The 22,122-nt window shown below is 41.8% G+C and overlaps 1 protein-coding gene across 6 annotated transcripts in view; it reads right to left on the bottom strand.

The window, feature by feature from the left end:
- The window catches only part of SPATS2L (spermatogenesis associated serine rich 2 like), an 87,781-nt gene extending 66,345 nt beyond the window's left edge, over window positions 1-21,436 (bottom strand). For 3 of the 6 annotated variants that reach the window (XM_075512180.1, XM_075512179.1, XM_075512187.1), the window contains exon 1: window positions 21,331-21,436. The gene's annotated coding sequence lies outside the window, so the exon portion shown is untranslated. Of the gene's footprint in view, window positions 1-20,646; window positions 20,749-21,330 lie in introns of those variants that run through there. The other 3 variants (XM_075512184.1, XM_075512182.1, XM_075512181.1) reach the window with 3 other exon arrangements.
- Between the last annotated feature and the right edge of the window lie 686 nt (window positions 21,437-22,122).

Here is a 22,122-nt window from a genome sequence, read left to right as displayed (position 1 = left end):
AACAAAGGGAAGCCCAAAGACTGACACCAGCACTTTGCCCACAAGGCCTTTGCCAATTTGCATATAAATTTCAGAGCAATTCTCCCCAAAGTTAAAGACATACAACCACACGGACAGCTGAATGCCTGTCTATGTTCATGCATAGATGACTGGAAACTGACTTCCCGATTTCATTAGCAGGAGGGGGAAAAAAAAAAAAACCAGTAATAGGTAAGTTTTGTACTCTCTTCTGCAGTTGCAAGGAGAGGGCAGTCATGAACTGGTCTATGATTTAACCATGCATGCCAGACAGGAATTATTCCTTTCTAGTTGTTACTTAAGTGGTCCTCATTTGCTTTGGAATAAGATCTGTTCAGCGGTCCCTCAGCTAACCCTAGAAGTATAGCGTGACATTTCTGAACATCCCAACTGCTGTAATCAGTCTCTACTAAGCCACTACAACTGGATTGTCTTTGCAGGCTTATTTTTCTTTCTATATTACAAACTACTCACTCTCTGTGATAGACTAAAGTGTGTGACTGCTGTCCTATTTTATCCGTTTTATCCTTATGGAAACTACAAATTTTGCCAAAGCCAAAGTGAAGTTTTGGAGTGCAAAAGTCCTGTCAGAGTCACACCTTTTATTTTAAAGCAAGGCAGTAAGCTCTTAATTGCTTCTGCATCTGAAACAGCCAGGTGTTTGTTGAAGCACTTCACCTAGCAAATGCTCCCACAACAAAGGCTCTCACAGCTTAGGTCCCAAAGTCCATTGCAATCTAAACACACATTTCTGCATGGCTTGCTGAGTCACAGTTATGTTCAAAATCAAAGGAATGAATAGAGCAATTTAAAATGTGATGCTTCGATGAAGAAATACAAGTACCCACACATGTCACAGTGTTAAAGAGCACTTCTGGGTGTTGGAATCTACACAACAGGCACAGATCCATGAGATGAATAGAGAGGCTGGAAACCTGGTGAGGAAGCATATCCACTTCCATGCCTTTACGCAGAATACCCTAACCAAGAGGTTGGGAAGAGGCCTATGCTATGGCCCTACCAGTAATTTGTTCCTCGTAATAAATAGCCAAGGGCAAGACTTGGCTATTTATTCCCTTCAAAGGGACACAAGGAAGGGCTGAGAACGAGGGAGATGCTGTACATCCCTTTTGTCTAGTGAGCACCTGAATTGAGACCGAGAAAGACAGCAACATTCCTAATAGTTACTGCATTTCTTATGCCAACATATGGACATCTAACTCCTTCCAGTAATGTCTGTACTCTGCAGGTGGTACTTTTAGGATTTAAACAGAACAAATTAGATCATGCACGTTATTGTACTAAGGCACCCTACTGATTTTGCTTTTTTTCCCTGCATAACACACCATCTGCTAAACCCCAGTTTTGATCTTCTTCAACCCAAGTTGTAGGAGAGATTCCTCTCCAACTTTGGTGGAAAATTCAAATCTGAAAAGTCAAATGGGAAATTTTACAACTTAAAAAAATATTTTTTTCCCCTGCTCAGTGAGCTCTTTCAGCAATTTTTGTCCTCTTGAACTTCATGAAATATTGAAGACCAAAGTGACAGGTAATCTCAGAATCCCATTTCTTGGTGTGGTCTCAGCTATGGAATATGGTCACTGGTATGAAATTATTCAAGTTAGAATTGTAATGCTTGTACTTTGAGGGCTGCTACTATTAAAGACTATTTTAAAAGACAAAGGAACACAAGCAAAATATTGAAGTCAAAAGTTTTTGTTTTGCATCATTGTAAAGTAAAAAAGCAGATAACTAAGACAGCTATATACCATATGTAAAATTTAAAAAAAAAAAGTTTTATTGGATGTTGTAAAGGTTTGTTCTTTCCAAACAATACCACATCTATCACATTTGACCACATGAGATGTAATACCTCAAAAAAAAAAAAAAAAAAAAAAAGAAAGGATTCTTATTGGACACCTCTCCATAATTTGATTACCTTCCTAACTTACCATTTTGTCCTTACTCAATGTTCCATGGCATATTATCAAAGAAAACATTATGCAGGAAATAATGACTCAAGGGAGGAGAAAGGAAATCAAGAGTAAAGGTAAAATACTTAAAAGGAAACTTATTTCACCTCTGTATTATCAAAGAAAACACTATTGCTTAATGTCTGCAATGTTTAAGGAAATTTCCCATCATAATCAAAGGTCAATTCTTAAAGTGATTTTTATTTTCATACAAAAAAGACCCTGAAATAGGAAAGCATGCTGTGATTCTGCAGATAAGAATACAGACTTTAAACACAATGGCCCATATCCCTCTGTGGCCGATGAAGGCCATGTGTGTAGAGATGACATGAAACACTCTCTCAGAACCTTCAACCCACTGTCTCCCACTGCAGGGTATGAAGAGAAAAGAAGCAGAGATCAAGATATCACATCCCCAAACCTCACATCAAACAGAGCTCAGTGACAAACAACTGCACCAAAACTAACATAAGCCAAAAAAAGCAGCAGGAATCAGTGCTCATCACAGCTCTACAGCCCTGGAGAACGTACAAATAAACCAAGCACTTAAATCCCTCCCCATCTTGAACTCTGACCTTTTTAATGGTTCCCTAATTCTATTATTAATGTGACACATAACACACACAAGCACCAGAACCAGATACTAAGATTAAATCCAGATCACAACAGCTATTCATAGAGATGCGGGCCTTAATGAATCTAAAGAGCAGAATCAAAGCATACCACGAACTATATAACACTCTGGACAGGAGTCCTCATCCTATATGAATCTTCTTTACTCTTTGGAAGAGTAAAACAAGCTCTCTGACCACTTCTCTTCCGATACCTAGCCCTGACCCCAACCTTAACCTAAGGTTTCACAATACACCTGTCACACAGAAGAGATCAAAAAACTAAACATTGCACTCTGCTAATTCCACCGGAGACCTATGAGCCTTCTAGATCCTAACAGTAAACATAACCTTCATCCCTCCATTCCTGAGTACATATCCTAAACACAGTCCAAACTACAGTGTTAAGTATAGCCCAGTGACAAAGACTAGCAATGAAATTAACTGAAAGTTATTTGACTGTGTCTAAATCAGTGCCTACCTTTGTGGGAGCCAGCAGTAAAATAAAGTCCTCCAGTCCTAAATAAAAGCCCCAGCTTAAAACATAGATATCATCCAACACTACTCCAAATTTAAGCAGAAGCCATGAGATCCTGTCTGCAGTAGCCTGCATATGAGCAGAGAGATATTGCAGGGCTGAACATTAAATTGAACTCAACACTACATATTCACAAGCTCAAAAAAAGACTACCATAAGGAGGAGTGGAAGACTTCCGTTCTGTTAGCTTGCAGGGTCCAATGCTCACATTTAATTCTAATGTCTCTACCTGTCACTTCTACATTTAATGTTAAGAATACTTTGTTTTGGTTTTGTTTTGGGTTTTGGTGTTTGGTGGTTTTGGTTTTTTGTGGGTTTTTTGGGCTTTGTTTTCCAAAAATTAAAAGCTAGGTTTATTGCTGGAATCAGAGGCATGCCAAGCTGGGATGAATGCTGGTAACACAAGGATACAATGGACTATGGCTAGTTTTCATTCCAGGATATTTCTCTGGTGAGGCCACTGATGGAACATCTAGTGTGAGAAGCAAGTCGACAGAAAGAAGGGAATCTTCTTTCAAATGCTGACATGACTGAGTGCAGAGGCTATTTGGAGTCTGCTGGTACACACAAAAAAAGTGAAATTTTGTTGAGGGTTTTGGCATTTGGTTTTTTTGGACCTTTTTTGTTTTTTATTTTGGCTTTTTTTAAATTTTTTTTTTTTATTTTTTTATTTTATTTTGGCTAGTGAGTCAATCACACTTCCCTAATTGCCAATGCAGTTATTTAGCACATGGAAAGCAAACCTCCATGTCTTTGACACTTAGTCAAACCTTAAGACATTTAGTCTCAACCTTATGCCCAACGCAGACTGTAAGCTCTGATGTAGTCAAAGTAAATAGGGGGTGCTCCTTGTCTGTCTCCACTACACTTCAACACAGTTGCAAGATTCCTGTTTTGCATCTCAGTCTTCAGTCAATTAGTAACAACATCCTCCAAAGCTGAACGCTGCCTGCCTTTACAACTAACCCACAATGTTCCACTTCGTGCACTGCAGTTTTTAACTCCAGCCAGGGAATGCAGTGTTAAGGATACTCAACAGGATCCTGCCTTCAGAGGACAATTCATATTGACACTTACAATGCGCATTTCTTATTACAACAAGAGATGCATACGATTATAAAGCAGCATAAGCTCCCTGACTAAAACTATCCTCATCTGATATTTGCCAAAGACTTTATAGCAAAAGAATCTGTTGACTTTAGGATGGGGAAACAGCCAAATGGAAGTTTCAGGATTGGACCAGCTCTCATCCTATGCCAGATGTCCAGTGACACAAGTGGGATAACAATACCACAGTAGGGCAAAGGAGAGGATCCATGTTCAACACTGGTCCAGGAGGGAATTACAGTAACTGAAGAACAGCTGCAATGAGGAAGAAAACCTGTAAATGCTGTGTGGTCTTGTCACGGAGAAAAATTATTCTTGAAGGCTCTCATAGCAGAGAGCCAGCAATGCAATCAGACATACAACTGGCACCACTTCAGTTTCAGCCAGCATGAAATAGCATGGTTGAAAAAAACAAACTGACTCTGGTGTTTACTATGATCTATACATCTTAAAGGACTTGAATATCCAGTCCTTCTAGCCTGTAAAACTCTTGCTGGTTGTGTGGGAACTTTGGTGTGAGCTAGAGCATCAAGATGGGCCTCAGACTCTTCATAGATACATTTTTTAAAATAAGTCCACATGGAGAGTCTGTAAGCACCTTTATTCTCCTAACAGTGATCTGTCAGTATTTCAGTCTGTTATTCCTCCTAACTTAATGCCGGTCAACATTTTCCTCCCAAAGCTTTAAGGGCCTAACCCAATTCCTACTGACAGAACTGGAGCTGGAATGGACCTGTAACAGAGACATACGTGAGCCGTATGACACTGGAAATTCAACACCACACAGCTAAACACCTAGTATCTCACTGGGTGAGAAATCTGTCCTAGAAGTCCCCTATCAGAAGAACTGAACCCACCTGAAACCCAAAATGGTTAGAGGACTGAGTTGTGGGCCCCACTAAAGCACTAGCTCTCAGACAATGAGCATAAGACAACACTTAGAAGTTCTGCCTCCTACAAGAATTGCTGTCTGCTTCCTACACTTTCCATACTTCTGATAGATGGGGATAGTTTTTTCGACAGCTGGGAATGTTTTACTTGGATGTGTTTATTTTTCTTCAATCTCTGGCTGACTCACAGATATCTCCATTTATTTTAGTTTTCTCCACTCTCAGAAACAGTAAGAGGGTTTCTGTAACCAGCTCTAGGTACACTGTTAATGACCCTAGTAGATTTATGGAAAGCTCTCTGTTCACCAATAAACTTACCCACATGTTCCCAGAGAAGCCTTATTTTGGGAATTAACTTCATTAAAAGAAATGTATACTCATTTGTAACATATCAATAGAATGGCTGTCTCAGTTTTTACCTCTTTCAGTCTGAAGGTGATAAGAAAATTATACTTTTCATTTTGCAGAATTCTTCTGTGAAACAGGGATGACAACAGAATAGCTACCCAGGCACCTATGCTATATATTCAGTTCTCAGACTGTCTGTATACTTTGTTAAGATCAGCTAATTGGATTTAAGATGAGAATTTTACCTGAAACACATAAGCCCACATGCCAAAATTATCCCCCTAAGGGCAGGAGAGGACTTCTCAAGCTACATTTGGAAATATTCATAAAATGACATGAGAGCCTCAGCCAAATGGTTATGACAGTTCTTCATTATTATCATTACTAAAGAAAATATTCCCTAACACATTCCAAGCTAAGCTTTGCCCTTTTCCCTGCCCTAAACTGAGGATGCACATAAAGTATATCTGAAAAGGCAGTATGCCAGCTGGAGTTAGCAAGACTGCCCAACGACACAAGCCATTATTTGTTATTCCTTGCTTCCAGTCAGGATTCCAGCTTCTGAACTTAATGAGTTTGTGCAGAATCCTAGAAGTAGTCCAATATACTGAAAAAACATATTTAAAATAGAAAGCCTTTGTGAGTAGCCAAGTGGAACACTTGACGAAAAAAAAGATCATTAAAGAAACTGTAGAGGATTTACAATTCTGTTTTGTTTGGATCTGTACAGTAGCCTAGCCCATAAATAGAAACCAGTTGTGTTTTTTTTTTTTTTTTAAAAACATTTGCTTTGCTTTATTTGAGAGTTGTGGGAATGATGGTAACCAAGCAACACCACAAAGTTGGAAAGCCCTGGTTAAGACAATTGCTGATACCCTGATGAGCCAGGATACGTTCAGTCCCTAGAGGAGCTATGGGATCTCCATTTTTGTACACTTCAGGGGCCACAAGATCCTAAGAAGGATGAGAAAAAGATTCCACACAATCTGTGGACTCCCCATGCCTCTGGGTGAAAACTGCTGCCTCTGAATTGAATTCTGCTGCCACTTGGAGTCCACTGTGAGTTTTACTCGCCATTTTTGCACACTGAAAGGTCAATCTGCCAGGAAAGCTTCCTCTTACTGAGGCTGGGGAACTAAAAAATACTATGTCTCGGTGTAAGTGTTTACAAGTTAAAAACAACCTCCACAGATTTCATAGAAAATTCAGTGTGGACCCATATAAATTCGAGTATGTTAGTTTACACAGAACATGACCTTATAATTAATTCTAAAAGATGATCATAAAAAGTGTAACTAAGTTCCAAACAAATATCCATAAAGTCATTTTCTGGGCAAAAACTATCCTCCCATTCATCTCTAGCAAATCAGAACAATTAAGCATTTTACAGCTTCTACGATTAATGACAGCTGAAATACCTAATTTTCAATTAAAGTGCAATCATCGCTATTTTCAAACTGGCACACCCTTCATGTAATCTGTCTTCGGTCTCCCAACAGAAGGACAGAAGCTTCTGAAGGAAGTAGTACTTCATATTTTGCACACTTAAGCAAAATCAGTTGTGCCCTCACTCTGTCAAATGATTTTTATTCAGCACTTTATAAAGCAATTTAACCGCTCCAAAACCAAAATAGACATTTTCTTAATAACAAAGCCAATATATATATTTCTGTATACACATTTCAAGACATAATCATATTCTGAGAAAGAGAAGTATGGAAATTATGCTTTTTTAAAAAGTTAAAGTTATTTTCTTATCCAAATAAGCAGTAGGCAGAGAAAATGTCTGAGTGAATAAGCTTTTAACTAAATGAGGGATTATTTTCGGAGATAAAGGGTATCTACTGAACATAATCAACATGTGGTGGATAATGCATCAAGGCTGCAGATGCTGAGTTTATGCTGCAATTTAGTAGACAGTGTTACAGCAGCTTAATATCACAGGTAAGGCAGTGACATCAGTACCAAAAGCAACATAGTATAGCTACAGCAGACATGTGCTTAACACGTGAAACATGCAGATATTGTGAAATCTACAGGGTCCATTAAAAAGCCCAATCCTGAGGAACAGGTTTACCACTTTTCCTGATACCGATACCCAGTTGATACTGGGTTTTACTGTGTACTACCTGATATCAGCGACTATGATAAATAAGAATTAAAATCACCAAAAAGTCCCAACTAGAGACCATATCTAAAGATGTCCCCTCCAAGTTACACTGGGACACAGAGATAAGGAGGCTTCAGGGTACTTGGTCTACTGGCAACCTCACTGTGCTTGTGAAAAACACATTACACCATAAACATGAAAAGCAGAACTTTTCATCAACACTAAGTCATGTCATAACGACAGTGCTGATTCTGCCTTTATGACAACGTAAGTGGGCATTAAGTCCAAAGGAGACAGCATCTCCTGGGAATCCTTACTGGAAAGTAGCCCAGCAGAGGGAGGTACACTCTGCATCACCCATTGGAGCAGGTATTGCATCCTGCTCAGAGAGCACCCACTCTGCCCAGGGTCCAGTACTGCAGCGGCAACGGGATCCTCATGTCTGATTCCACCTCACTCCAGCCTGGTTGACCTGATCTCTGGAAAGCAGGACTGAGAACTCCCAGTCAGCTATTGTCTAAGCAGTTTCACACTCTTCTCCTTCCTGGCATTTCTACAAGAGCTGAACACAACCATGAAGCATGTTTTATAGTATAGAGCTCCTGGGATTAGATATATTCCTTCTTATATGAAACTCCAATCCTTATTTCTGTCCTTTTATAATGGGGAAATACCCTCTTTTCTTGTTGCATACAAATTCTAAGAATGGGATCATAATGAACAAAAATGAATAATGAAATCAATTTACAAATGTAAATATAACTCTAGCCTCTTTTGAAGTTTTAATAGGAAGGAGAAGCAAAATTACCCAGGGGATCTTGGTCAGACTCAGTCATGGGTGTAAATGAGATCTCATTCCCTTGTGGTATTTCACATCATAAAGGAAAGCACGTAGAGCTCTCACAGCCCTGAGACAGAAGGTTCCATGAAACACTAATTTGTACGTCAAAGCAGCTTTTTCATGCGAATGACATACAAATAACAAAATAACTCCTGAAGTTTTGAAGCAAACTTCTCACGCTAGAACTTACTGTTTCTTTGATGATTTAAAATACTTTGGCCTGGGCTTCAGCTGAAACGCTTGTGTCAGACTTTTATTTATGAGGGAATTTGGCTAAAATAAAGGAAAAACACAGCTTGGTTTTCTTTTCTGCGAATGAGTTTGGATAAAAGTGAGTGCTCGTGCAAATCTGGAACGCCTTCAGTGAACTCAGATACACACTATGCTAAGGGAAATCAGAGTTTGCCTCAGTTTACCAGCATAGCACCTTCTGTATGGATCATTCATTCAGAATTCCCATCTGTATTTACTTTCCTAGGAAGAAACATGTATTTACTGCTGACACTGAGCCTCAGCAACTTACGGCTTGGCACCTCCGCTCCAAGTGCCTTTGAGATACCAAGAGTAATGTTTGTTCCAGTAATATCCACTCACCCACAAGACAGTGTCTGCATATTTTATTGTACAGTAAAAAAAGTAACGTTACATTTAATGATAGAAAGTTGCATGGAAAACATTATGTGCATGCAACGTGGCCAAGCTACCATCTCTAACCCAGCCTTTGCTTTGCGAACTATCAGACTTCTGTTTGTTTTAGCTTTGCAAACTCACAGTACATTGATGTTATTTATTTTTCCATTTTATTTCCTAAGATTTTTGCTGCTTAAGTAGAAGGGGGGAGGGGCACAATAAAAATAAATATGGTGCCCCTACCTTTCTTGTTTCCAAGGTCTCCTGACTTTCACAGATGGACCTGCATGGTATCGGCTCTGTTCACATCGCCCATGAAATCAACTCAACATCATCCTTCTAACTCTAGTCCTCAGTATGAACTGAAGCTTTCACATGTCAGCAAATACCTTAACATCCATACCTGCAGATTTCAAACACGCACACTGCCTGACCACTTCATATTCACCTTGATCACCAATATGTTAAAAATGAAAATTTATCTCAGCCACCTTAGTACATCAGTACGTCTCGTTTCCTAGTGAATTACTGAAGTCCATGAACTTGAAAAGCCATATGAACAACTCCTGGTGTCTGTTCAGGACTATAGCACATTGTGAAAGCTGGCCATTACAAGCAGAATTACCAAGTTACAAAATACGAGCGAAATTATTACATCTTTTTACATCTTGTGTATAATGAAATGCCTCATTTAACACAAATCACACTAACAGTGAACTATCAGCATTCAAGCCATCCCTGAAGCATGGCTGAAAAGCCACTGCTGTCACTCCTCATGGTTATTTCCTGCCAGCAGTATCTGATTAGAGAGCTGACATACCTAAAGGACTATGAGACCCACTAGATCAGAAATGGTGTGTTAGGTGCATGCTACTATGCGTGCAGAATTGACTGGAGGCATGACGTGATTTCCAGGAACAAGCTTAGAAGGAAGAAAAAAAAAAGAAAAAAGGAAAGAAAAAATGCAGACTTTAAAAATTTTAATTTCAATTCCTGTTTAGAGTAGAAGACTTTCAAAACATTATACGCTTTAATTACTCTTAATTACATCTTCTCTAAAGAGAAAGTAAAGGGAGATGAGAAGAAACATGATTTTTTCTAAGAATATTTTTTTAAGGCAATACAAATACTTTTTATATGGGAAAGACATTTTATATGTAGAGGTGGTAGGTGGGAAAATTATTTTAATCTCTCATATTTTAAAAAGGGTAACAGATAAAAACAAAACAGCCACTCTCCATTGTATTAGACGCCAATTTTTTCCCCCATTCCCTATGATTGTTGTCAGAACTTCCAGCATAAGGGAAGGAATAAAGAAAAAACTCAGCACACAACCGATCTGTCCATCCCCACCCCCAAAAATAAACATGCTGCAAATGCAAAAAAGAAACACGAACTATCATAGAACACAGTACGTAACATTAGCCCGCTAAGGAACAAACATGAAACTGCTGAAACTGTCTTCCTTCAGCACTAATGCCTTATGGTTAAGTGAAAAGATCACAGAAATTTAAGGAAAACCTTCAAACTTCAGGTATGTCTAAATATATCAATATATAGTTATTTTATATTCTTTATTATATAAAATAAAAATATTTTTAAAATAATTTAAAAGCCTGAAGACAGAACTAGAATATAAAGTCCAACAGTTTACCAGAAATACCATTAGCTGGTCCCTCTCACATGCCTGGCATTTAAGTAAGAGAAGACTTCTGGAAACATAGCCTCTCCTTAGGATACTAATTTGACCTAAATTTGACTACTATGGTATCATGGGAAGGTAAGGGATAGAGCCATTGGGGGGGGGGGGAAGGAAAAAAAAACACAACAACAACAAACACACCAAACCAAAACCCAACGAGTCAAATAATAATTGAGAACCTGACCAAGGTAAAGCCCCAGCAAGGGAGCCTGGATGAGGGAGGCAATGTAGCCAAGGCTGGGCAGGACCTGTGATCCAGGTTGCTTAATAAACATTACTTAAACCAATAGAAGAGAGCACTGTTCAGTCATGTATTTTTTCATGTTTTATGTAAGAGACAAACTTAGAAACTGGTAAATCAATTCCTGTACAACTAGAACAGGAATTTCAAAGAATTAATGCCACAAGAGAAATTGTTACTAAGAAACTAACAGTTATTAGCAACACAGACAAGTTTCCAGAGATCTAGGTGTTGCTTTGGCCCTACTCTTTACATACAAACTGCATATGAAATGGAACTGCAGAACCATTTTCTAATGGTTCCGAGAGAACACTCTCTGTATGAGTGTTTTTCTTCTGATGGCCTCTCATTGTAGCGACAGAGGTTCAATATACTTAAGCTCTTTATGTTCCTCACAGAGGAATGCTCACATCTGTCAGTAATCACATGAATATTATCACATGGCTGTTAACACATAATGGTTAGGACCTTATTAGCAGTTCTCTTCTTGGCTTCTCCTTTCAAGGAGTTATGAGAACTCCTCTACTCCACACGACTTCAGACCAACTCTTTTATACAAATTATCAGCCTGGATTCATTACCCACTTCAAGGCAAAAATTAACAACATCTTTTTTTTTCATATTTTGTTTTAAAAACAACAACAAAAAAATCCTAGATTCTAATCAAAAGGAAAGAGACTCCTAGATGGCTCCAGTTTTCAGCCTATATCCTGAATATGGAAATAGTGCTCCAAACAATCTGGGGAGACAACTAGAAACAGGCAAGGGCTGGGCCCCACTCCTCCCCATCAGGCCCCATCAGGCAAGGGCTGGGCCCCACTCCTCCCCATCAGGCCCCATCAGGTTGATCGTGATGCAGGATCAAGCTGTGGGAAGGTAAATCTGGTAAATTCTTTCAAGGAAGAAGCTACACAAAAATTTAAAACTGTCATGTAAAAAAAGCATACAGAGTCAGACCAGAGTAAATCATACTATCCTTATCTCTGTATGTATAATGAGAGATCATACGTACACTTCTTAGACTTCTTTGTATCACGTGTGCTGAAAATGTTACATAGCAGAGTTCAGATAGTGCTCATATGAGCAGCTGATATATTCCCATCCCATCACCACCATCTGATAGCTCTTTGAATGTTTCCTTTAACTACACACAGTTTATTTGTATACTCTTCTGTGTGTGTTTTATTTGCAGTGGGGTTTTTTGGGGGGTGGGGTGGTGTTGGTTGGTTGTGTGTGGGGGTTTGTTTGGTTTTTTTTTAAACTTTAATCCATGAACAGGTACCTTTCTACATTTGTATTAACATGGAGGATTAATAATTTATGGCCTGTCTCTTAAGGAGTCCATCTGCTGTTCAAGAGCCTATATAGTGTATCACTATATTTTCCATTTCAATTAACAGCAGATTCCTTCCCAAAGCTCTTTTCTGTGGCCAGTACTGCAACCTGAAAATGTCAAAAAATGTAGTGCATAACAGACCCCGAGGTCCCTCCCAGAAAAATCCTAAACTAGCAAAAGGCAAAGCCTTTTATGGAGTCTGGTACCAAATTTGTTTAAAGAAAAAAAATCCAACAAAACCAGCACACTCAGCAACAGTCATCCCAAACCACCCCAGCTGCCAGCTGGCACCAGTTCCAGCGGTTCCCCATGCCTGCCATAAGGCCTGCAGGAAGAATGCAGCTCTGCAAGAGCCTCACTCCCATACACATGTGGCAAAGCACCTTCATCACATTCCTACCTTACAGCCCAAGATTTCAAAATGAGTTGTCCTTGCCCAGGTCTTTTGGCACTGCAGAAAACAGCCCTTGCTACAATGCTGTTTGACCACTTCCCTCTGTTAAACCACTTCTGAAGAGTTGGGCTCCAACTTCACAGGGAGCTCAGTGAGGATGCAGAGCCTGGTAGGCTCAGTTCAGGCCTATACCAAGCACTATACTATAATACAAAATGTCTATTTTTTTGTCATAAGTAACAGTAATCTTGATTTTTTTCTTTTTTAATTTACAGAAAAGGAATCTTTAATATCAGGCTGAGCTGCTCTCCAAAAGGAAGAAGATATTATTCACTTAAAATACTGAATGATAGTTTAAAGGTGTGCTATTCAGTTTAATTAATGATTGCATTTACATTGCTTCATTCCTTTAATATGATGCAACAATGGTAATGACTAACCTTTTTGCAGTTTAATAGACCTTGCAACTGCAAGATGATCCCTATTCCATTTAACAAGCCCCTTGTTATAGCTTAATAAATCTGGTTTTGCTGTTTGGCAATTCTCATTAAAATGCTTTGGAAGGTACCACCATTCACCTACAGCATGATTTTCAGAGGACCTGACTGCACACAATTCCAATTAAAACTTTCTGCACTCAGCATCCCCGAAAATCCAACACTAGCAAGGCAATTAGAAGTTTCCAACCTTTCCTCATCTACAGGGTAACATGCAAAATAATTAGGGTTGGACACAGTGTAACTTAAGAGAAGGGAATCACGTGTTAAAATGCTAACATGGGAACCTCAACTCATCCCCTTAGCGTAGAGAAAAGCAGCCCATCCTTCTTTGTCAAGTGATGGCAGTGCAATGGATGAATTTACATACATGACCATCTGTTGCCAGATTAGGCAACAGCAGAGTCACTTTCCAGACTGCCAAATGTCTGCCCTTATTCAGAACTTCCTTGGTTTTGTAGGCTTACTTTCTTTACTACAAAATAAAATACAACACTTCACATTATAGAGTACCCTTCATCCCAAAACACTCTGTGGACTGTGAACCCTCTCACAGAACTGCCAGAAGCTTCAGGACTGAGCACTACACAAACACAGGACTAGCGGAGTGAAAGGCAGCACATTGCTGCAGCCTGCTCCACAGCTGTGTGTCTCATGCCATACTCTTGGCTAAAGACATACAGGCAAACTCCTACTCACATCAAAAGTGCGGCAAAACTTCTAATACATACAGAGCTCTGACAGGACCTTAGTTTGAAATATCCCTTCTCCACAAACTAAGCTGCAGAGGACCTAGACTGCACCTATTTCAGACATGTGAAGGGCTCGTGTCTCTCATGACAGGAAAAAATTGTGGGGTTACAGGCCATGCTGTGATGCAGACCCGGTAGTGCACCCTTAGAACCATCTTGTATCAAAAAGCCCAGTAAACTTAATGCAAAAAATAACTACATAACAAAAAAGAGAATTTAATATAAATATTTAAAAGATCATAAGGCAAGATACTGATTTTACACCACTATCATAAAAGTGCAACTTCACCAATGTTGAGGATTTCCTGTCTTCAGCACGTGCCAGAAAAATTATGACATTTTCCATAGTCCCCTTTCACACAAAGATAAACACTAGAAAGTCAGAGCTCTTCTGATGTAAAGCTGATTGTCTGCTCAGCTCAAGGTTTCCCCAACACATCACTGTTTGGATATTTATTTTAATTCTTTTAGGATAAAATAATAATTACCACATTAAAAAAAGTCAGTGCAGCACTCTCAATCAACTCTATGACAACCATGTTCTCTAGGCTTCTGCAAAACCTTCCAACCCACCAGCAATTCGGTAAAGAATCAGCATGTATAGGCAAACGAGGCACAAGAGCACGGATATTAAAGACAGGTGTGTGGTTTTAGCAACAGATAATAGAGGGAGAACTGTTTTTATTGAGTGACAAGGAAGCAATAAAGGGCCAAACTCTGTACTTGTGGATTTCAGTAAGCATAAGCCCCAAGAGAATCTGGCTCTAAATCAGTAACATATGAACTGCTGCAAGCCCATCATTTCCATCAGGTCCCTAACCAAATGGCCAAACCTGCGGAAAACCCCACCAGGGCCAGGGAAACCCTGATCTTATATTACCATCACACAGAAAAGATATTCCCTGTAATTCCCCCCTTTCACCTTCATGTCACAAGCTTCCATTCCTAATTGAGCATCTAAACAGACATGGTCAAAAACCTTGGTGCCCTCTGACTGCCAGAGCTCCTTCTAGCCCCTAGGATCTTCCTCGACCTTCCTCCCTTCTCCAGGGCTCCTTCCAACCACCATCTTCTGCTCTCTTCACTACTACAAGCCTCCAGGCGCTCTTCTTGCACAGCCACAGCAGCTGCTCTAGTTCACCTGTATTTGCCTTGCACTGCAGACCTCTTCAGGGCACCATTGGCAGATACACCTCTTGCCCTACCCATGCTACAGCTCTGTGCATCTGATAGTACACCTGATCTTTTGACTCTTTTCTGCTGTTCTTTCCTTATGTGCCAGACCTGGCTGCCTCTCTGTTGGCCAGATGAATCATCCAATCCTTTCTGGCTTCCACTGTGTTTGTACACAACGTAATTTGGCTATTGTGGAGGAAGAAACCCTCAAGTTCTTTGAGGATTTTAACGAGAAGTAGGTTTCCTTCTTTCACTCTAGTAACTAAGTGGCTGCAGCACATGGGAAACCTCAGGAGCTGCAGGAACAGATGGGGAAGCTGCTCTCCACCTGAGTGCTGTGCAAGCAGTCTATCTCCACACCATCCCTCTCCTCATCAGCTCCAGAGCAAGGAGCACAAGCTCTGATCCTAACACCAAAGCACAACTTCATGGCAGCAGCTTAACAAACCAGCCAACTCAAAACAATTTCTAGCCAGCACTAAGTTATTATTGGAAAACAGAATTACAAAAAAGGCAACATTTCATTCAGACCAAGTCCTAAAGATCACTAAATCAAATTCTGCACAGGCAAGTATTACTGCACAAGATAGCTATTCCCTCCATCAACACAGAAAGGAGAAGTCCCACAGTGATGAAATTGTCGGACTTGTAGGTTTTTCCACCTCTAGTATAAACCACAGTCTCTGAATACATTCCCATTCCAAAGTACCACCACACCCAGACTGCACGTGCAAGGCTTTTATTGCATTTAGTTTTGCACAGAGAACCATACACAGCACTGTAATTTAAATACTAAAAGTGGACAGTTTAAGTGTAGCGCAGAAGTGGAAGCCACAAACTAGACACGTATAGGACAGTACACACTGAAAGCTGTTTTTATATATTACGACCATTTGAGCACACGCTTGAGCTTAGAGTCATCCAAAGCCCAAATACTCTTTCTTGGCAGTTGTACCTAAACCAATAAGAAAGCCTCAAGTCCTGATTGCCACCCCATTAGCCGTCAGCATGCATCAGTCTTCAGCAGCGATAAAAGCCATATGTCATGGAGAGCACTCGGGCAGACACCCCAGCGCTGAACGTTCAGGGCAAGCTCTGCACAGGTTTCTAACAAAATCAGCCAGGATCCTGAAGACCTACCATCATTCAGAAGTGTCTCATAGCACAAACACTATCTTTTGGTGCTGTTCCAGGTAAGATTCAGTCAAACACCATAAATCCTTGCATGGATTTTGCATAAGGTTGGGACAACAAACACCAGCCTACCTGCCCTGAATGTGGGGTGTTTATTTTGAAATGCTGCTAGGCAGGTTGTCCTTACCAGTACAGAAGGGTAACAACTCAGTGAGACTGCGCTGTCAACACAACAGTGGTAGCAGCTTCTTTAATGCTAACTCAAAATGTGCCCACAACTTTCGAGGATAGTCACCTCCCAAGAAGTCATACTCACAGTCCACTTGGCCATGCACAGCACAAACAGACAACATTGCTCAATGCCACTCGGAACATAAAACAGCATCAGTCTGCTTAAAAGCTAAATTATGTTCACGGAAACACCAGGTTTAAGTTACCACTTTAAAAAAAAAAAGAAACAGAACAGACCTTCAGTCAAGGAACATCAAACAAAACTGTACCAGTTTACACAGGCCAAAATCTGTCCCCAACTCTGAGCAGCAGCACGCTGCTACTCACAAACAGGTGAGGCTTCTTTGCCGTTTGACCTCTTACCTTTCAACACTTGGGAGATTAGATTCATCAGTAATTTAAACACTGGACACAGTACACAGCGATAGGCATTTTTTTTTCAGTCAGCAAACCACTAGAGAGAGTACTGAAAGGCCTATTATGAAGGCCAATCACTATCCTTTTCTTGAATGACCACATGAAAATCGGTGACTGTTCCACAATGGATTGAAAGGGCCTTTTGTCTGAAGGAAAAGGACAAGGAGTCACAAAGTATTGCAGATTCATTTGTAACTCATGGTTTTTGAAGAAACTGTATAGCTTCAGTTAAGAGCAAACCAAGAAAAGAACAGGCTTTGAAAATGTTATGCCACAATCCTTTCCTACTATGTATATGCAGAGCATATTTTTAGATTAGTCTCTTGTACTACAAAAAGATGGGCAGGCATTCTATATTATTGTTGTTTTATGAGAGAAGTTTAACACACATGCAGAGTTTTGACTTTATTCCAAAACCCTAATTAGGGTCTGCAGCACTATTTGCCTTGTCTAAAAAGAAAACCATCAGAAGTTTTTTTGGTACAAGATCTAGTAAAAGTATAATTGCACTGGGATAATAAGTGAAAGCATTGTCACTGTTGCTTAATAACCACTTTACTAATTGAGCAAATTCACCATCACCCATAAAGTATATGGTGGCTTATTCAATGAAAAGACATTTTTTTATATTGAGAAACCAGCATTTGACTCTTTAATTTTGAAGTCTGTTTCTGAAGCCTCTCACAAAAAAGGGTTGATTACATCTGCTGACGACTTCTCAGAAGAAATATTTGACTTCTCCACCCGCCCCAATCACATTTTCAGTTCGCAGGTTTTACATGCGAATGCCCACACACCCAAAATGGGATTTGCACACATGAGTTCATTACAGAGTTTCTAAACAATCTTCACATGGACAAACTTTCAGCAGTAAAGACAGGGGAGCTAATAAGCAAAACCAGATTTCTTCTAATCCATATCCAGAACTAGGGAATTACTGCACTTCTATTCAGAAACAAAAGTCACAGCTGTCAGACTTGCCCTCTTCACCCGTCTGTTCCACCCACGTACTGTGAAACTTAACAGTCAAAAAATGTCAGTTTTCACTCTCCAGCTTCTTGCCACATCCCAGAATTTATATTCCTTGTGCTCCCACACCCCCTCCTGAAATCAAGCAATATATTTTGCACACGCCATTGGTCAAGGTGCCAGCTGGATTTAGCTCTTTTGACTGCCCTATCAAAGTACATCAGGCAAGGAGCTGGTCTTTGGCATGTTACAGGACAGCACTACCAGGGCCAAAATCTTTGCTGCGGGAATCACCCACGATGCCACTTTCAGATATATATACTGGAAGTAAAAGTCCTGCCATGCCAAACATACCCCCAAGGTAACCACGCACCCCATTATCTCACACTCTGTAAAACACAAGCTTATAGTCCTCAGGATTGGAATGAGAATCTTGCATATGCAAAGCAGAGGCAAAACAACGCTGCACCGTCTTCTTGAAGCTCAAGGTGCTCAGAAACAAACAGGGCAGAGAGATGTGAACTGCACAGCCCCCTGCTAATCTCAGTGAAGCTCAGGGCCAAATTCTTTGATATAATAATGCTACAGAGTGTTGCTTTCAAACAACTATTAGCAAGGGAAGGCGCCCAGTCTAAAATAAAGGCACTTTGCTATCGAAGTTAACTATTTCGCTAGTTCATTTTGGTACACGAAGGAGAAAACTGGAAGAGAAAGCTGGTGAAGCATCTGAGGAGGGAAGAAAAGGCAGGAGGAAGAAGAGGGAAACTGAAGGATTGGGACAGTGCAAAAAACCATGGAGGATGGAGGAGACAGTAGCAGCAGCCATAGGTATGAGGTCATATTTCCCCAGAGTAACATGGACAATAAAATCCTTAATATTAACTACAAGTTAGCTACAATTAACCATTAACTATAAGCTATTTTTCTTCCTTTGATCTTTGTGCAAAGCCTCACTGCCCCTGGGTCTTCTGCTCCAAATCGTTACACAGCTTTACTTGTATCCTTTGGTGCACAGTGAAAAGTGGAGTTTGACCTTTCCTTTGGATGTGTAAATCACCACACCAGATTGGTTTTTAGAAAATGATTGAGGATTTTTTTTTGTATTCTGCATGACTAGCATTACTTAACAGTGTTTAAAGACATGGGCCCCAAAAACATAGTAGGAAATACAGTCCCTAGAATGACAACAGAGTCAATGCACATGGATGAAAAGGAACACAAATGTAACAGCCTGGGGGAATTAATACCAAATACAGGTTGCCTACAGCTGCTGACAGGCATGGCTTTTGTACTTCCACCGTTGCTAGAAGAAAACTCAAAGAAAATATAAAACAAGTTGACAGCCATTGGAATTTTGTTGTGCTTTCTCTTAAAAATAGGCCCAAACCGATTTCAGTTCTGGACAGATATTTCCTTAAAATTTGGGAAACAGCAGGAAGGGGTCCTGACATAGCCTCATTTCTATTTCTTTGAGCAAGAAAGACTAGATAAGAAAAACTGATCTAGATTCAGAACCAAACCTCCCTCAACACAGAAAGTACTTGGAGATGCTTGTGTTCAATTTTTAGCTCATTACTACAAGTCAGACACAACAATAACTCTAAAGCACGTGTTTCTTCTCAGGCATCTGCCTAGGCACAAGGACTGTGGAAACAGACCCTTCACTTCAGGATAATGCTGAGAACATTTTGAAGGGTACTTAATTTACTTCTTCTTAATCATAACACTTTCTTACACAGTAAATTTCCCAGAGTTGTGACCTTACCTCCTTACATGATTATTCAGCACCTGACACAATACAAGCCTTATCTTGATTGGTGTCTCATTACATTTAACAGATCCTGCTGTTCTCATAAAGGGCCAAACTGCTTCAACTCCCATAACACAATTAGTAGGAGAACACTCACAGCCCAGCAGCAGCGTTCAGCTCCAGCAGGTTGTGATGGCGCCTCACAAAATTCATCAACCTGTTCCGACCTGGAAATCATTCTGCATTTACTCGGTTTGACTGCATTCACGGAAACAATTGTGGCAAGGGCGCAGTGTCCTGCTCACAGCAGCTTAAAGACTCTAGCTAGTGGCATTCAACAGGTTACCACCCAGGATTTCTTTCACGGCCAGTGCAAACATGTTCCTGGTTAACCTTGACATTCTGCATACACCAGTCTTTTCCACTTTCTGTTTAGAAGTTTTTTAGTTTACTTTCCTTGAATCATCACAGTTTGGAAAATATTTTATGACTGCATCAGGAGCTCAAAGAAACAGAAGAAAGATGCTTTATATGTACACTGGTAAGTCCAATTTAAAAGTTAACAAAAAAGAATTCCCACCGAGGATCATTAGTTGCCTTGAAGTATATAAAGCATTTGCACATTTTCAACCTGGAATCAACCCAATCAATCCAGGGGAATGTGGCCTGGAATGAAACAGATGGATTTTCTGTGGTGCCTCTTAGCTCTCCTAAAGAAAATAAATCTGGTAGTCCAAGTGATTCACATCTCAGGATGATGAGGCTGAGGGTGGGGAAGAAGCTTACACTATTCATTTACAGCTCAACAAAGGAAGCATTACATTCTGATAGAAAACAGAAGAATTTTGCCAGCTGCCACTGCTTATCAACGACTTGCACACCTAATGATCATATTTTTCATGCACAGTAAGAAAGACAACGAACGTTAAAAAAAAAAAACCAACAACCAAAAAAAGCCCTATCACCTTAGCGGTCTTTTACCTTGGTACAGATAAAGCAAATCCTCAAACGGGTGGATCTGTGCAGAAACAGTAGCTAGGGCACAGCAACCTTCATCCCTACCTTGTAGCAGGTCAGCACTCGCAGCAACATTTCAGAGCCCATGCAAAAACGTAAGGCAGCATTTCAGGAACAAACGTACCGCTGGCTCAGCGCCTCTGGCCGCCAAGACAGCCGGGGATAAACGGCTGCGCTCGGAAAGACCCGGCTCCCAATTCCCCGGGTGTGCAGTTAATCATTTATGACCAAGGCTGTTACTGAATAGCCTTGAACAGCACAGCACTGCCCAGCCTCGGCTCCGGCGGCGCCTGGGGACTGGCGGAGCGGCGGGAGAGGGCGAGCCGCGGCGAGCAGCTCCCGGGCGCTCGCAGAGCCGGTCCCGGCGTACGCCGGGCGAGGTCCGAGGGGCCAGGGCCGGGCCCGGCTGCGGCCCCCGTGCCGCCAGGAGGGGCCCACCCGCCTCCGCCCGCAGCCGGGTCTCGGCGCCGGGACCCGGGGCGTTAGAGCAGCGGGCGGGGTGCGCGCGGCACCACAGTAACCGTCCCCCCCACCGCGGCACCGCTCGGCAGGAAACTCCCGGCGGGCCCTCCTCCGCCCCCCGCGGGCCCGCCGCCCCGCGCAGGTGCCGCCGAGGGGAGGGGAGGGGAGGGCAGGGCGGCGCCTTACCTGGTAGCCGCCGGGCCGCAGCGAGGCCGTGCGGCCGCGGCAGAGGGCGGGGAGGCGGGTGCGGACCGGCGGGGCGCGGCGGCCGGCAGTGGGTCGCGGCTGTGGCACCACCGCCCGCTCGCGGGGACACGCCTCGCGCCCCTCCCCTGCACGCGCGTACCGCCCCGGGCCCGCCCCAGTAACGGCCGCCACAGCCCCCGCCCACAGCAACGGCGGCGCCGCGTTCCCCGGCCGGCAGCGGGGGCCGCGGGGCGGCCGGCGCCGGCGGGCTCGGAGCGGGGCCGCGGACCCGGGGGAGGGGCCGCTCGCCCGGGACGCTGGGGAGCGGGCTGGGTGAGCTGCCCGAAGCCCGGCTTGGACGGCACAACGCGTGGCGCCTGCTTCCTGGGTGCCGGGCGGGAAGGGTTCTGTGGGACGGAGAGCAGCCCCCCAGGTTCCGGTGATTTACTCGTGCAGCGGCTTCAGAATTTGCGTGTGCCCCTCCTGCCACGCACAAATAAATGCTCCGGTAGAGACCTACGCAAGAACTTCTCGCTAAGCAAAATGAAACAGGCAGCATAAATCATCGCGAGCGTATGAATCTTCCTATCTGTGAATACTCTTGGCAAACAACCAGAATATAAAAACTTAGGGCAAGTTTCTCAGTAATCGATGTTTTAAAATACTACCTAAAAGCTCCAAAGAAAATACATAGTCAGGGTTGTTAACACAAAGCTAAAGGAGCAATAAAAACCTATCTACTTAAATTTAAACACTAGAAGGTGGAGGTACAACCGCACACTTGGAACTAGG

The sequence above is a fragment of the Mycteria americana genome, chromosome 9, assembly GCF_035582795.1.
Source record: "Mycteria americana isolate JAX WOST 10 ecotype Jacksonville Zoo and Gardens chromosome 9, USCA_MyAme_1.0, whole genome shotgun sequence".
In the NCBI taxonomy this organism is placed as follows: domain Eukaryota; kingdom Metazoa; phylum Chordata; class Aves; order Ciconiiformes; family Ciconiidae; genus Mycteria; species Mycteria americana.
The sequence above is the reverse complement of the archived record's forward strand: the minus strand, read 5'-3'. Positions and strand labels throughout refer to the sequence as shown.